This window comes from Nannospalax galili, unplaced genomic scaffold, assembly GCF_000622305.1.
Source record: "Nannospalax galili isolate Female #2095 unplaced genomic scaffold, S.galili_v1.0 scaffold1259, whole genome shotgun sequence".
Taxonomy (NCBI): Eukaryota; Metazoa; Chordata; class Mammalia; order Rodentia; family Spalacidae; genus Nannospalax; species Nannospalax galili.
Genome location: NW_008343968.1, coordinates 1,260,197 through 1,276,428, shown reverse-complemented (window position 1 = coordinate 1,276,428; position 16,232 = coordinate 1,260,197). Strand labels below are relative to the sequence as shown.

General features: G+C 38.0%; 1 pseudogene; it reads left to right on the top strand.

The window, feature by feature from the left end:
* The first annotated feature begins 2,442 nt into the window (after positions 1 to 2,442).
* LOC103739776 lies at positions 2,443 to 4,391 on the top strand (annotated as a pseudogene).
* The last annotated feature ends 11,841 nt before the right edge of the window (positions 4,392 to 16,232 follow it).

The window sequence follows — 16,232 nt, the reverse complement described above, 5'->3', positions numbered from 1 at the left end:
AACTTTTAAATAAAATATTTTCAGATTAGCAAGCACCTCAACTCCATCAGCACACATTCTAAAATGAGCTAATTTTGATGCTGTCTTTCTTATATTAGAAAAAGTTTTGTAAGGTTAAAACGGAAGTGAAACATGAATATCAAAATTGTAACACTCCTTTAAATTTTGTTATTTTAAATAGTGAACATGTGTGAGTGTCTGTGTGTGTCTGTGTGTCTGTGGGTCTGTGTGGGTATGTATATGTATGTGATTAGAGGTGCCTGGAGAGGACAGAGGTATTGGATCCCTAAAGCTAGAGTTACAAGCCGGTATGGGCACCCTACCAATGGTCCTCCACAATGAAACTTGGATCACTTAATTGCTGAGCCATCTCTCCAGCCCCAAATATCAGAATTTTAGATCCAAAATACCCTTGTTTTACATCCCAATATTAGAATAATGGAATGTAAAAAATTAACACAGTGTGCTCTATCAAGCCATCTCAAAATATATTCTGCAGCAGGAATTTCTTACTTTAGCATTACTATTACTCAACAAAAGGCACTACTTCTTGCTCTGCAAATACTTTTTTCCTCTTAATAGTAACTTCCAAATTACTACTCTGAAGAAAACTTAAACATCCAAATTTTTCTAAAAGCAATTGAAAATCTCCAGATAATATATAGATTTATTATGACAAGACTTCAAAAGCATTATAGTTGACTCAGTTTTATATATAAAATGAAACTTGAAAAAGTACATTTGTTGTGTCCCCTGTAGTTTTCTGAGATATGCTTCCCATTCACCATTTTCAAATCAATGATATAAAACACAACTGCAGTTATGACAATTATGTTTAAATCTTGCATTATATCTAATTGTGCACAACAAAGAAACATTAGGTTTTTTTTCTTTCATGTGAGAAGACAGGAAAAAACACACAATCTTAAAAATTTGAGCACCATATTTTTCTTTTCAAGAAGTGAAAATTTATGTTCTTATCTATATAGGAAAAAAAGGTAAGTGAAAAATAAAAGAATTTTCTGGGGTGGGGTGGGCACAGATCTGCAAACATCTGGACCATGTCTTTTTGGGAGAAAAATTTCTTATATACCTTTTTTTTCCTTCTAGAAGTGGACATTATTGTTTGTTTTCAGGCATCTGTACACATGATATAGGGGATCAGGAACAGAGACACAAAAGACAATAAGAAAGGCTGATCTTTTACTTGAGAAAGTGCTCTAGGCACTGGCGAAAACTTGTGTTCCAGTATTGTACTTAATGCTGAATAACTCAGACTTCAAAAAAAAATCCCTGACATCTGAATAGTGTTATAGAAGTATAAAGTAAGATCACATCCCTTAAAGCTGGATCTTCTTCTTTTGTTATACTTTTTCTTTATTCTTGAGTATTTCATATACTACATAGTGAAATATCATATTTATCCCATTTCCCTCTTCAAACCACATGTACCTCCAATACATCCCCCTACCTTCATGTCCTTTTCTGTTTTTGTTAATGTACCAAGTCCAATTAGTGTTGTCCATCTGTGCATGAGTATGAAGCCATGCACCAGATCATGGAAATATTATCAATGGATATTTTTGTTAATTATTCAGTGACAAATGTAAACATTATTCAAAATTTTTCATTGGAAGTTCCAAGGAGACTGATTTCTTTCAGGATACTATGACCACTTCTAAGTACAGATATGAAAGTACTCTTATAGGATGAACCTGTTTTTTGTGTAGTGGCACCAGGTAAAACTGTTTCTTTAAGTTGCTAAGCTTGGCTAAAGAACATTCTGTGAAATTCCCTCAGATGGATTATAGATGGTGGTGTTTATATATAGCCACATTCAGAATCTGATTTATTTGTACCAGAGTTCCCTCTCATATGTTTTTATATTCTGGTGAAAAATTACAACTTTATCTCTTCATTTTTTGTGAGCAAAATTTGGAAAGTATGTATAAGCTCTTGGAAGTAACGATGATGCGTGGAGAGGTGAGCAGCAAGTTGAGACATGGAGCACTTGAACATAGGAGCATAGGCTTGATACCTAGGAAGCAAGGAGCCAGCCCTGGAGAAAACAATGACTATTATGAGTTTCAAAGCATTGGTTCAAGTCTCCTTAACATGGTCATTGGCTACTGGGACTTAACAATGGAACATGAAGAAGTCCTGAGAAAGCACTGCAATATTGGAAGTTGAAAACCTTCTTGAAGGTTAGATATCATGAATTCAGTATGAATAATTTAATCATGCTGATTTGGACATATGTTCAGTATGACATGTACAAGTAAGGTTTCTGTTAATGTTTCTTTTATTAGATTTTGTTTTATGGTCACACTGTGAATCCACAGCTGCTATTCTTAAGAAGGAATAACTACAAGATTAGCCTTTGCCGCATATGGATCCAGAAGATCATGGGACATAGAAGATGCTGATGCATAGGTTGAAAGCATGATAAAGCTACAGAAAAGAATATCATCCAAATTTCATACCTTAGCAGATACTCAGAACAGTGAAAGTGGCAGTAAAATGGATACCCAAGTGATGAGACCACCTATCCCCCCAAACTAATGGACTAAACAGTCAAACTTCCTACCTAATGGAGTTCCTTCCTCAGGGTATATGCAGCCACCCTGTAAGTCTGCTGGACATCAATTGCAGCCACCTCCAGCACTAAGTCCTCTATTTGGGGGACCCTCCCAGTCCTTATGGGGGTGCAAGGAGGGGATTCCATGATGGGCAGTCCTGAGATGATTACCACGCAGCAGCTTTCCTCCTGCATCTGCCCCCCAGGTGTGCCTTATCACGCCCTCCAGCCCACTTCCACACAGTTACCTGGTCCCTTTCCACAGGTACCTCATTCGGCATTAGTCAGTGTGTCAGCCCCTAAGCCTGCTTTGGGCAACACTGGGAGGACACAGGGTATCAGTGAAACACAAGAGTGTGCAAATGACCCAGCAGAGCCTTTGCTTGGACTTGAACAGAAAAGAACAAACGTTTGTGCTTCAGAGGTCATATACCTCAAACAACTACCTCAACCAACACCACCCCTGCCAGCTGACTGCATGCACCAAGCAGAGCTCACCACAAAAAAAGGGAAATGGAGGGCCCAGAACTCAAAAACAACGCTTCAGAAACTGCAGACAATTATAAAACATCAAAGAGCAAGAACACCTGGCCTTTGGACAGCAGCTATATCAGCCCACCCGTGCAAGGCTGTATGACAGACCTCTCTGTGCTGGCAGACAGAGGAATTCTCCCTGAAAATGAAGTTGTTTGCAAAGTATCTCCTTGTAAGTCAGAGGGAAAGGCCTTGGTGGCAGTGGTTCAGAAAAATCACTCTGTCCCAGAGGTAAAACATTGCAGGAGACCATACCCTGTATAGGACAGAATGCAGCTACACCTCCTGGCACAGACCTCAGTTTTAATGGCCAGCACTGTGAACCAATTTTCTGCCTTGTACATGCCTGGCCTAGAATACTCTAATTCAGGTACACATTACCACATGAATCCAGGCCTGCAAGGCTTGGCCCCCATGATAGAAGGAAAGTCCCCAGGATCACATCCTCAGCCCTTCTCCCCTAGGGCCTTCCAGGCTAACAGTGCTCATCCTGGAGTCTTTCCCTGCTACTGCCCCCAACAGGGAGTGAGATATCCCTACCAACCACCCTCTTACCCCCAGGGAATCACCCTCCAACTCCATGGCCCCTCTTCCCAGATAAGAATGTCATAGCTAATACGCAAGGTTGTGAGACACCACATGCTGCCTTAACATCCCCAACTTAAATGGATGCAGTGTCTGCAAAAGTTGTCCCAACTGATGGACAGAATCTGGGTCCTAAAATAGAAAAGCTGGATGAATCTACAGAAAGGAAAGAGAGTTCCAAATAATTTCTAGATCTGGACAACCATAATGCAGCTGCCAAGCAGCAGAGTTTGCTGTCGGCCAGCAACTATCTTCATGGAACTCCTCCACCTCTGAGTTCAGGAATGGGTTTTGGTTCTCCTGCTTTCCCACGCCACAGTGTGACACTGCAAACAGGGCCTCCTTATACTCCTCAGAGGCCAGCCAGTCATTTTCAGCCCAGGGCATACTCATCCCCTATGGCTTCCCACCCACCTCCCCATCCAGCGGCCTCCCAGCCCAATGGCCTCTCTGCAGAGGGGACCATCTAGCCTGGTCAGGAAGAGGGTCTAGGTCACTTTCAAGTTGTAATGATAGAGCAATTGGCACCAGAAGCTGAATAAGAGGCCCTTTCCAAGAGATGTACAGACTGTCAGGAATGCACATGCATCCAGTCCAGTCACAGTCCTTGTTCCCAAAGACCCCAGCACCTGCAGCATCACCAGAAGAGCTGCTCCCACATAAGCCCCCAACATTTCCTCTGAATCAGAGCTAGTCCAAGGAGAAAATAACCCCCAAGGAAATGGAAAGCTGCGTGTTCAGACAGAGCATGAGGACTTGTGGGGGGGGGGTGATCCTTGTCCACCTCTGTCCCTGACACCCTACTTCACCTCTTGCTGTGAATCAAGCACCAGGAGCTGGAACTGTCCCTGGCCTTAGATGCACACTCTGCAGATGACTGGCCTGCAGCCTGTGGGAGGTCTATGGCAGGAGTCACCTGCACAGCTGACAGTTAAAACAAGTGTACCTTGAGTTCCTATTGCCTTCTTCAGATCCCAAGACTCCTGTTCGGGGTAAATGACTATAAACTTTGGTGGGGGGTACATGCAAGGCTGGAGTGGTGCTGTTAAACTTTCATGAGCGGCTAATCTCAGGTATATATTTGGGGAAGGGACTACTTGTAGTATTAATGTTTTGGAGCTGGGACCAGTTTACATGTTGCCCTTTTTTTTGGGGGTGAATGTATTGTACATAAAGTAGAAAATCAGGTGGGCACATGGAGGAGCTGGGAGTCCTTCCCAGCTGTGGCAGACACACAGCACTGCAATGGTCAAGGTCTGTTTACAATCAGGTTACACGAAATGCTTTGAGGAGCTTGGGGGAGAGGTCAGGAATGGTTTCATCTTATATGCCATTAACTTCTCTTGTGACTGTCCCATCTTGAGTAGCTAAGCACCCCCTTTCCAGTCAGCCTTAGTACTGTGCTTGCCCCTCTCAGTACTCATCTCAGCTTGTTGGTAGTGCTGTCATGTGGCCACTGGATGTTTTAGCCAGAGGACAGGCTGCCCTCACCCTGGTGGCCCAACTTCTGGACTTGGGAAAGTATGTCCCTTCCTGATTTTCCACCAGCCCTACCAGATAGTTGTGAACCAGGAATTGGGCTCTCTAGAGTGTTTCACTTACTACAAGATGAAGTGGCTTCTTCATAGGCCTATCCAGCCTGTGGTCTAGAAGGCATCACATAAAGCTTTCTAGTACAGATCATGTCTGTGAAAGTGACTACTTAGGTTTCTTGTTTATTTTAGTCTCAGTAAAGAAACTGCACAGGTTTGATTTAAAAAAATGGTACCGCCTTGGCATTATGGATTGGCATTCCAAGATTATTGATTAATTCATGTCTTTACTCAACAATGCTTATCAGTTTTTCCTAGTATATCAGGTTCTGGATATGTGAGTGATCAAGATAGTCTTAGCCAACAAAATTATATCATAAAAATACATTTTTAAATCTATTGTGTTTTGTAGCAACAAATATAAAGACATGTAAAGAAAGAAAATAGGGAAGAGAGCAACTAAAAGGAAATTAATGTTACCAAAAACATCTATTAACTATAAGTAGCAGCTTCCTTCAAGTACTTTGAGGACATTGAGCATACAGGCATAAACCACAGCAATAGAACAGAACATAATGGTCTATGAATTCATAGATGTCCAAGGAAACTTTGGAACAATGAAGGGGAGTTTGGTAAACTGAGCAAAGCACAAGCAGAGAGTGGGAGGTTGTAGCCACTAAAACTTCACTTCTTACTGTTAGCATGGCCTCATTTGTAACCAGAATCTCCTAAGACTGAAGGATATTTAGAGTATACGTTTAGTGGCAAAAAGAAATGCCCAGACGTAGTTGTAGACATTCAAAACTGAGCATCTGGGAGCCATAGAAACAGTTTTAACAGCATAACAGGATGAGCAAGGGTCAAAGTCTTGGGGTGCTGAGGAATATTTACATTTGTATGCAGTGGGAGGGTGAAGAACTAGCAAAAGAGTCTCATCTAAGTGTGCACCAGGCTGGTGAGTCCCCAGACTCTGCCCACACTGCCCTCCCATGTGCCCATCCAGAGTCACATCTGAGGGCATGTCGGCCAGATGAGTCACTTGATCCTCTCCTGGCACTGCCAATCCAAGCCCAGGCACAGCCTGGAGTCTCACTCACACACTTTATTAGTGAGTTTGTTGAGATCCCTTGCCCTGCGATACTCTTCTATGCCAAGCCCCAGCCAGGAACCTCATTTGCATACTTTGTAGTTATCACTGAATTGGAATCAACCCAGTCTCTCTAACTGAAAATCAATACAGACTATCTACAGGACTGACCTACAAACCCTTCATATCTGATCTGAAATCAACCAGGTTTTGGCAATAGTAAAAACTTGCATTCAACAGAGACAGGCTAGAATCTCACGTCAGACAAATAAGCATTGTAAGAAGTCCACATGCCTGATAGATAAAGTAGCTTATGGATGAATCCAGTTGATCAGGAGAAAACATCAGGACACAGATAAAACTCCATCAGAACAGAGTTTATTAACAAAGGAACACATGGGACAGATTCCCTTCCCGGCAGGGAAAATGTCTGTCTGCCCGGGGTTGTGAGCTGGGGTCTTTTTAAGGGGGAGCTTTCTGGGGGGGTGCAGATGGCAGGAAGATATGTTTTCTTTAAAAGTTGGGGGTTGGGGGGAGGTAGGACTATTAAAACCTGCCCTCTTTAGAGATCAAAGAGGAGGCCTGCTGGGTTGACCAAACAGTGGAGAAAAGCCTTCTTCTCTTTACTTCAAAGACCAGAGTGCTTATCAACTTAGTTCCCTTTTCTCAGGGGCTTGTGAAATCCATGAAGCCCTGTTGGTGAGGGGGTGAGGCTATCTGTACCTTAACAATGCCAAGTCACATTGCAAAACACAAACAATACAAAAGACCAAGAATAATATGTCCCCCTAAAAATCAGTCCTATAGAAATGTTCACCAATGAGAATTACCTAGATGAGCATCAGGACACAGGGTTTAAAAGAACAATTGTAAACATAATCACAGAATTCAATGAATGTAATGAGAACAAGAACAAATACCTAAATTAACTTAAAGAGGATAAGAAGAAACTCCTGAATGAAGTACAAAGACCCACAAATATACAGTTGAATGAAAATGATGAAGACAATTCAGGATTTGAGAAGTGAATTCAATAAAGAGATGGAAATACTGAAGAAAACTCTAATTGATATGAAGATGGAATTGAAAAATCTCAATAACTCAAACAGGACTCAAGGAAAACTTTACTGGAAAAAATTATCAGGAAGAAGACAAACAGATTATCAAAACTTGAAGATAAGAGGAATAAAGCCTCCCAATCAAAGAATATGATAAATAACAATAAAAACAGAAAAGAAATAGGCAGGAACTTTGGCACATCATAAAAGACTAAATCTACAAATTATAGGTGTAAATGAAGGAGAAGAATTCCAAATCAATGGCATAGACTAGATCGCCAACAGGATCATAGAAGAAAATGTCCCAAATAAGAAAAGTCATACCCATATAGATACAAGGAGAACACAGAACACCAAATAGACAAGACCAGAAGAGAAATGCCATACAGGACATACAGTTAAAACACTGAATATACAGAACAAAAAAAAGGGTTAGAAGGCTGCAAGAGAAAAGCTACAAGCCATATATAAAGGAAAACTCATCAGAAAAACAGTGAACTTCTCAATGGAAATATTAAAATAAGAAGCAAGAAGTAAGAAGAGCCTGAAGCAATGTCTTTAAAGCTCTGAAAAACCAGTTGCCAACTCACACTATCCAGCAATCCTATCTGCATTGTTGAAGGAAAAAGAAAAACTTTCTATAATATCAATAGTCTGAAAGAATTCGTGTCCACCAAACCAGCCCTCAGAGAACACTAGAAACAATACTTTTTACTGAAGAAATTATTGAAATACAGAATAAGACTAAGAATACTAACCAGCACCTACCTTCCAAAAATAACTTTAAAAATTGGTAGCTTCAACTCTCCAATTAAAGATGGAAGTTAGTAGAATGGATTAAGAAAAAAAATCTTTTTGTTGTGCACAAGAAACTCATCCTAGTTTTAAGGACAACCATGACGTTAGAGTGAAATGACAGAAAAAAGTATTCTAAGCAAAGAGAACCAGGAAACAAACAGGCATCATTGTCCTATGACAAAATAGACTTCAAACCAAAGTTAATCAAAAGGGATTTTTTTTTTTTTTTTTTTTTTTGAGACAGGGTCTCCCTGTAGCCCCAGCTGTCCTGGAACTCACTATCTAGACCAGGCTGGCCTTGAACTCACAGAGATCCGCCTGCCTCTGCCTCCTGAGTGCTGGGATTAAAGGCGTGCACCACCATGGCTGGCTAACAAGAGATTTTTTTTTAAAGTCACTTCATTTTGATCAAGGGACCAATTAACCAAGAAGACATTAGAATCCTAAGCACATGCACACCAAACTCTGAAATACCCAGTTTCATTAAAAAAAAAAAAAATACTACTGGACACAGATTAACCCTAATTCAATAACAGCAGGCATTTAGGTATCCTATTTTCTCCAATAGAGAGGTCATTTGGAGAAAAAATAAACAGAAATATTTGAATTAAATGACATCTTACAAAAGACATCTACAGAATTTTCCACACAAACACTAAAGTATACACATTCTACTCAGCAGCACATGAAAGCTTCTCTAAAATAGACCACATACTAGGCCACACATCTTAAGTACAGAAAAACTGAAGTATCTTCATGTGTCCTAGCTGACCACAATGCAACAAAGCTTGAAATTTACAGCAAAAGATTCTCAAAAAATGATACAAAGTCATAGAGATTAAACAACACACTAACGAATGATGAATGGGTCTAAGAAGAAATCAAGAAAAAAATTTAAAAATTATTGGAAATGAGCAAAAATGAGAGCAAAATACACCAAAACCTCTGGGATACATTAAAAGCTGTCCTAAGAGGGAAATTTATAGTTCTATCACCATTTAAAAAAAAAGAAAGAAAAAGAAAAGAAAAAGCACAAAGTAATTACTATGGTGCAACTCAGGAGTTTGGAAAAACAAGAACAAATGAAACCTAAATTCAGCAAAAGGGAAGAAATTACTAAAAACCAGTGGAGAAAATGAAATATGTAATATAAACAAACCAATAAAAATAAGAAGACTCAATTAATCTAAAAACTGGTTCTTTAGGAAGATAAACTAGATTAACAGACCATTAACCAAATTAATCAAAAATAAGAAAGAGGAGAGAGGCCAAAATTAACAAAATCAGAGATGAACAGAGAAACAGTACAACAAACACCAAAGAAATTCGATTATTATAAGAGAATAGTTTAAAAACCTATACTCCATTAAGTTAGAAAACCTAAAAGAAATGAATAAAATTCTAGATACATCTGAACCACTAAAGTTAAAACAAGAGGAGATCAACAACTTAAACAGACTCATAACAAATAAGGGAGTTGAAAATTAAAATCATTCCAAATTAAAAAAAAAAGGCCATGTCCAGATGGATTCAAAGTATAAGTCTACTAGACTTTCAAAAATAACTAAAACCAATACTTCTCAAATTATTTTAAAAACTAAATGTAGGTGCACTTCCAAAGTTCTTCTATGAAGTCAGTATTAATCTAATAGAAAAATCAGGTAAAATTTTGGAGTTAAATACTTGTAAACTGAATACAGACATACATCAAAAAAGCATCTATTGCAATCCAGTTGGATTCATTAAAGCATTCATGGATTCTTTAACATATGTAAGTCAATACATGTAGCTAATAATATAAATATATTTTAAAATGAAAATCACATGATCATTCAACATTTCAATAGGTGCAAAAAAGGTTTCTGACAAAATTCATCATTCCTTCATGATGAGAGTTCTAGTGGGACTAAAATGTGCAGGAGCATACCTGAAGCCAATAAAGGTTATATATCACAAACCCACAACCAACATCCTATATTGAGAAAAACTCCAAATTATTCCCATAAGAATTAAGAATAAGACAGGGCTGCTCACTATGTCCACTGCTTTTCAACAGAGTGGGTGAAACCCTAGCTGGAGCAGTAAGACAAGATAAGCAATTTAAAGGGTTAATAATAGAAAAAGGAGTTAAATTACCCCCAGCTGCTGAAAATATGATATTACACATCAGAGCTCTCAAAAAATTCAATCAGAAAACTAAAAATGATCAACAGCTTCAGCAAAGTGCCAATATGCAATATTCAACTTATAAAAGCCAGTAGACTTTCTTCATACTAATAACAAGCATGCAGAGGAAGATTGATTGTGGAGGCACTTTCCTTCAAAACAGCCTCAAAAAATACCTTTGATAAACCCAATCGAGGAGTAAAAGACCTCTACAATAAAAATAAAATCTCTGAAGAGAGATTGAGGAAGGCAGTAGAAGTTGGAAAGAACTTCTATCCTCATAGATTGGTAGAATTAATATTATGGAAATAAATATGCCACCAAAAGCAATTTATTGATTCAATGCAATCCAAATCAAAATTCTTATGCCATTCTTTACAGAAATAGAGAAAAAAATTCCTGACGTTCATATGGAAGCACAGAAGACCCTGGACAGCCTGAGCAGTCATGAACAAATGACCTTTAGTTATAATTAATAATAATAATAATAATAATAATAATAATAATAACAAGTGTGGTACTGGCACAAAACAGCATGAAGACCAATGGAACAGGATAGAAGACCCAAATCTAAGCACATGTAATACAAGATATCCCCAGTGGTACAATATTGACACTTTTATTGTGTGTGTAAGCAACAGTGGTCTAAATATATTTCAGAAATACTCGGTAGGAATTCATGCCTGGTACTATAAAACTAAATAAATACTTATGGTGGAGAGGTCATAGACCCTAAAGGAGAACCTACAGCTGCCAGTCCCCAAACCAATGCAATGTATAACTGTATTCTAAAACCTCATCATTAAACCCATAGATAAGTATAATTCTAACTACTCATCAAAGAAGCTTCTTTGTCCAATAGGTGGAGATGACTATAGAAAGCCAAAGCTTGTCAAAATGCAGAGAATCAGTGACTATGTGGTGCCCAGCTCCAATTGCTACATGTACAGTGCAACCACAACACTTAAGGCTCAGGGAACATCATGGGAGAGTGGGTAGAAAGAATATAAGAGCCATAAGACCAGGACACCTGTCGCTAGATAGTCGCTTTCAGGCAGAGAAACTGCACCCATGAAATCTCAACATCATTACCTAAACAAGACCTATACAATAACACCACTAGCTGACAGGCCAATGTGGATGGTAGATGTTTCACAAGATCTTGCCTCTAGATGAAGACCTATAGGCAGTTAATGACTACTGAGATAGGAACTTAATGTCAATAAAGCTTCAGGATCAGAATTTCATTATCTTTGTAACTAACACTGACAGAGAGTACCTCTTACTGCTACTGCCCCCCAAAAAGAAATGCATATATATATAAATTCTATAGTATTCTAAACAGGACCTGGATAGTTAAAAACTAAAATTATGGCAATAGAGATCTCATTTATGGTTTAACATTGACTACAAATGCTAAAGGAATCTAAAGGTCATTAGAGGTGTGTGTGTGTGTGTGTGTGTGTGTGTGTGTGTGTGTGTGTGCATGTGTGTGTGTGTCCATATTGGAATAAGATCTCTCTGTGTAGACCAGGTTAGCCCTGACAGTGTATCCTGCTGCCTCAGCCTCCTGGGTGCTGAGATAACAGCACACACTGCCATGCCCTGCTTCCTGAACATTAGTTTGAACTTGGTAGCTGGCTGAGTTTGCACCTTCAAAATCAACATCTAACTGCATTTCTTGTCAACTATTATAAATAGAACCCAAACCTCAATGCAGTATTTCTTAACATGCCAAGGTAAAATATAACTGTAAATTTTAAGCAGTATTGAATATTTAAGTAGGCAAAAATCAGAGGCAGAAGCCTCTGTGCATTCATTCCATACACTGACCAGGAACTGGCCTCAATGATTAATTCATGATGTTTCATTGAACTTTATTTTCAGTGCGACATTACCTAGGAGATTTCTCATCATGTTTGGCATAAATTTTAACTTAAATATGCTAAACTGAACTTTTACTTTTTAAGGAAGTTTAAGGAAAAATTGAAAAAGCAGTCGCATTATTTTTCCAAAATTACATTACTGTGGCAGTAGTTTTAAACAATATAGGACAATATAGGTCCATTAGTTCTCAAGTCCATATGTTACATCCACAACTTTTAAAAGATAGTTAATATTTAAACTATTTGCATCAGACTATTGCTCTTTTTCTATTGAGATAAAACCTGTTCCTTTGTTGTTGGCTGGTTTCCTAAGGTTGTTCATCTGCGTATCTTTTTAAAACCATTACTTTCTGATTAATTAATGCCACAATATAAACTATTTCATAAGCTAATGTTACTTTTGTAAATGAAGAGAAATTATCCAATTGTCCCCATTTTATTGGAAAGTCTCAGAGAATTAATCATGGCTATTTCATTTGCATTTTGCAATCAGTATTTTGTTTGCTAAACAATCTGAACCTCAGAGAATGCTGGGAGGACTACATAGTGGTGGAAGTGGCTGCTATCAACCTTTATAAGCTAATAATCACAGGTGAAAAGCAGGAAGGGCAGGCTACATAGATCTTGCCTGGTAGCTGCTGGTATGACTTAAATTTTGCTTCAGTCATTGAATTATCAACACTATAGGAAGTAGCTTTAATATTCTGGTGTAGTTTTTTTTTAAGTTATGAGGTTATCAGTGATATGGGGTGTTCATTAAATAAGTGTTTGAAGTTGCAGAACTGGAAGATGTACCAATTAAGTCAATGTTTGTAAATACTGTTGACTCAAACATCCATCTGTGGCTTCTCTTTAATGAGTAACTTACCTGGAGTCTTTTGCCAAGGTAAATACTCACATGACAGTTAAATATTTTAAATATCAGAAAATAAAACTGAAACAAACTGCAGGTTGATTCCAAAATGTACTAGTAAATTTTGACAAAGATTGCATTATAGGAAAAATATAAATTAAATCAAAATTTTGCAAATAGCTAATCAAATTACTTCACTTGAGTACAAAAGGAGATACATAAAAATGATGACAGGAAAGTGTTTCAGAGATAATACATTGAATATTCAAGTTTTACTAGTAGGTAATACCTATAGAAATAAAACTAAAAATAGCAAGGTTAAGTGTGTTTGTGTGTGTGTGTGTGTGTGTGTGTGTGTGTGTGTGTAATTAATTTAAATATGTGGAAATCTTGTAAGAGTCAACATATGTGTATAAGTATTAAAGACATTTAAGAGTGTTGTAAATTAATTGGAGTTCAAATAAAATAAAAGGAAAATATTAAATGTAAAATTTTTTAGGTTCGTTTTCTGAGAATTTTGTACATGCACATCATATATTTTGATGAAATCCACTCCCTTCATTTCCTCACCTCCAATTTTTCCTCTCCCACCATCACTTTTTTCTTGCTCTTTTGTTAAAAATCCACTGAGTCCACATACTGTTATTTGTATGTGGATGGGTGTACGACAGTGGTAGCATTTTAGGGGCTGCATCCCAGAAGAAAACTGACTTAGCCCTCCCCCAATAACTGACCATAAATTTCCAATAAGTCCTAAGCTAATGGTGGGACTTCATGGGCCCCTCCCTCACTAAGATGTTATTTTGACTGGTTTGATCATGTGATAGTCTTGTGGCTGCACCCACAGCAACTGTGAGTTTATGTGTCCAACAGCCCATCATTTCCAGCAAGCACACCACTACAGAGGTCCACTACCTCTGACTCTTACTAGCTTTTGGTCCCCTCTTCCAAGATGCTCTTTGCATTTTGGGGTGGAGGGGATATGACATAAAAGTCCCATTTAGAATTAACCACTTCACAGTCTCTTGTTTTCTGCATGCTGACCAGTTGTAGCCCTCAATACTGACTGCTGTTCATTGCACAAAGAAGTTTCTCTGAGGATTTTTTGAGAGTTTCACTAATCTATGGGTGTGAAGATAAATTAGGGGCGATTTATTACTATGTCCATTTAGCAGAATAATAGAATTAGGTTCTCCCCTATAGCCTATCACCTAGCCAGTCATGAGTTTGGGCCCAGTTAACAGTACCATCTACCATATCTGAATTCCATCTTGTGGAATGTGCTGGCTTTAAATCTATTCAGAAAATGCTGGATTTCTCCCATGACATTCTTGCCACTATTTCACCACTGGGCATATCTTTCCAGGCTAGTCATTACTGTAGCTCCCAGCTGAGTAAAATTAATTACTTTCTCCCCCAGTAGCACACATTGAAACTTCAGCACTGTGAAAGCTAGTCAGGAGGGGCGAAGCTTCCAATTCTTACCAATGTAATTTCTCTAAAACATCAGAACTTTTATAGATTAAGAAATCCATTTCTTTCATTAATTTTGATTGTTGCTGTTTTCTTACAAGAACAAAATAGTTACTTGATAAATTCCCAAAATAGGATTATTATGTGTGAATAAAAGTTCCCAGAAAAACCTTGCATCTTCAAACTGTACTTTCTTCTGCAAGGCTGATTAACCATTAGAGCTCTGGAGATTTTGGAGAGTCTGAAATGTTGCAGGTTCAGAGTCTAATTAACATTTATCTCAAGTTAGCCCCTAAGTAGCCATTTCCTTGCCCATCTCTGTTTCTGACCTAACATCCTGTGGCTAACAGATTAAAAAAATATATATATTTTTGAGATCGGGTCTTCCTGTAGCCACAGCTGTCCTGGAACTCACTAAGTAGACCAGGCTGGCCCCAGTCTGACAGAGATTCCACCTGCCCCTGCCTCCTGAGTGTTGGTATTAAAAGTGTGTGCCACCACATCTGAGTATAAAAAAACTATTTGAAAGATATTTTTTAACAAACCACTAAATCCCACCAACCAAAAAGCTAAGAAGGTCATCAGATAGTATCTGAGACCTATAGACGAATTCCCTCATTTGCTATGACCTGCCTACTGGATATTTCCACCAACGTATTTGAAAAGTGTCTTGATTTATGAATTTTTATTGTTTTGTTACTATAAAAACTTCATGAAACTGTTTCCACACTGCAACATGGAATTTGGGGTAACCTGAATGTGTGTTCATGGGCCATTTGGCTCCAGAATAAGCTATCTCTTATCTCCTTCCAGGTGAGAACTATGCTTTTGTGTCGACACATGACAGGACATTATTTTACATATTATTTATTAAATATTTGATCTAAAAATTTCTAAACATTTTTGGAGATTATAATTTTCACAGAATGTAAATATGTAGTTTTTGTTCATTTGTTTGCTGAATTTATTTCCTTTAAGAATAAATATCAAGAGTAAAGGTAATTCAATATGTCTCAGTCAGTGGGCACTCAGAAAGGTGAACTCTATTGTTCACTGGAAAACCTGAAGAATGCCCACTCTGATCTCTGATACAAGGGGTTTATGTTTCCTGAAATAAATTTCTAAAACAAATAAATAAAAAATTAACAGCATTTCACAGATGTACTTTTGTTTTTTAGTTAATTTAAATGGCATATATAAAATGATTTTGGTTGTTTCTTTTTCAATTTCCATAAGCTCTTCTTTTATTTATTTAATTTTTTTTTAATTTTACGTGTATGAGAGCTTTGTGTGCATTTATGTAGGTGCACCAGTGCATACAATGCCCATGGAGGTGGAAGATGTTGGGAAAAAAAATGAAATACCTTGATGAATGCTGTAAGAACTCTGCATTTTGATAGAAAACTCTGTTTAAAATGTTGATTTAGATTTACTTGCTAAGCTTGCCTGTTCTGCGTGATTTGTATCTACCACACATGGATGATTAACCTAGTTGAAATGCTAAGAATTGAAGTGCTGTAAACCTCCTTCCTGGACCCTGGACCCTGGACCCCAGACTCAGTTGATTTACAATGTGTCCTGTAGGCCTGTTTGCACATACCAGATAACCGATAAGGAACAAAGAGAAGGAAGTTGCACCAGGCTTACACCAGATCTAGCCTTCCTGGAAAAGATGTTTAACC